At 24.8% G+C, this 1,506-nt stretch overlaps 1 protein-coding gene across 2 annotated transcripts in view; it reads left to right on the top strand.

The window, feature by feature from the left end:
* The window catches only part of LOC107619609 (beta-fructofuranosidase, cell wall isozyme-like), a 9,640-nt gene that overhangs the window by 1,250 nt on the left and 6,884 nt on the right, over positions 1-1,506 (top strand). The window lies entirely within an intron of this gene.

Here is a 1,506-nt window from a genome sequence, read left to right as displayed (position 1 = left end):
TTTAACTAATTATTATTATTAAGAAATATCTGAGAATAATTCTATTAAATAGATTAGTTCTTATGTCTTTTAATAGAAATTTAAATATTTGTGCTGAACAAATAAATCTATAACAAATTTTGTTGTAAAATAATTAACTCCAAACAAATATTATGAGAAGACAAATTAGTCTAATTACTAGTCCGTCTGATGGGGTAACTCTTGGAAATATTTTAAAATTTCACCAATTTGGATAATTACCTATAAAAAAGAATTACATTGAAAACGTTATATTTGGATTCAAGCTATATATAGGGAAGCCAAGTTTAATAGCGGTGAAATTGAAGGTGGAGTCTAACTAAAAAATGGTGGAGTTTAACTCAATAATGTGTCACCGTATTAATATATCTCAGCATGTAAAAATATGTTACAAAACAAAAATGTTATTTGCAGTCATTTTACAATCACCCTTATTATTCACTTTAGGAGATTCACTATTCTGTCCTCGGATTATTGGTTGAGGGGAAAAAATGAGAACTAGTATACTGTTTTTTTTTTTTTTTAAAGTTAGGAGTGAAACTTAAATCTGCGATCTCTAGCGTTTATTTTGAGGTATTGGGACAGAGATTGGAATATTGAGACTCAGTATCATATTTTTTGGCTCAGAGACTGGTACTAAAATTTTTATTTCTATTTTCAAAATTTCAGTATTTCAGTACTTCCAAAAAATGGGAACACAGGAGACTGAAATTTTTAGAGACAGAGACTGAAATTTTAATAATATTTTATACCTAAAATACTCTCATTTTAATTAATTAATTCTAATTTTAGTCTTTGTACAAATTAAATTAGAGCTTCATTTTTGTTTCAATTTCTGTCTCCCATTTTACACCAAACAAAATACTGAGATTTATTTCAATATTTGTCTCTTAGTATCTGTTTTTCAATTTCAATCTTTCAGTCCCTGTCTCTCCACTAAACACTACCTAAATAAGTATGGAGATACTATGCTATTTGAACTATAGCTCGTTGGCGAACTAGTCATAATAACTTTACCCATTACAAAGCTACAAATTAGAAAAAGACAAATAAAAAAATTTAATTACTCTATACCAATTTTTAAAATTTCATCCGTTTTTAATTAAATTTTTACTATTTAAAGAGTTTTTTATTGAATTTTTATACCAAATAAAAATTTTCAAGATCTTTGATCACTACTTTTTGTTCAAAAAAATATGAAATATTTTTAGAATATTAATTTTTGTATTTGATATAAAATTATTGCATTTAAAAAACACTAATAAATGTTTAGTTAAATAATTATCCATAATAAAAAATAATTACATTTTGGACTTAATAATCAAATTCACAACCTTTTAGATGAGTATGGAGAGACTATGTCATTTGAACTATAACTCATTAACAGTCAAAAGAAGTAATAATCGGCTAAATATATGTATTTATACACAAATGCATAGTGATTTGAATTATAAAAATTTTATGTTGACAATATTCAAAATTAAATTA

This window comes from Arachis ipaensis, chromosome B09 (genome assembly GCF_000816755.2).
Source record: "Arachis ipaensis cultivar K30076 chromosome B09, Araip1.1, whole genome shotgun sequence".
NCBI classification, from domain to species: domain Eukaryota; kingdom Viridiplantae; phylum Streptophyta; class Magnoliopsida; order Fabales; family Fabaceae; genus Arachis; species Arachis ipaensis.
This window is presented reverse-complemented; position numbering and strand designations above follow the sequence as displayed.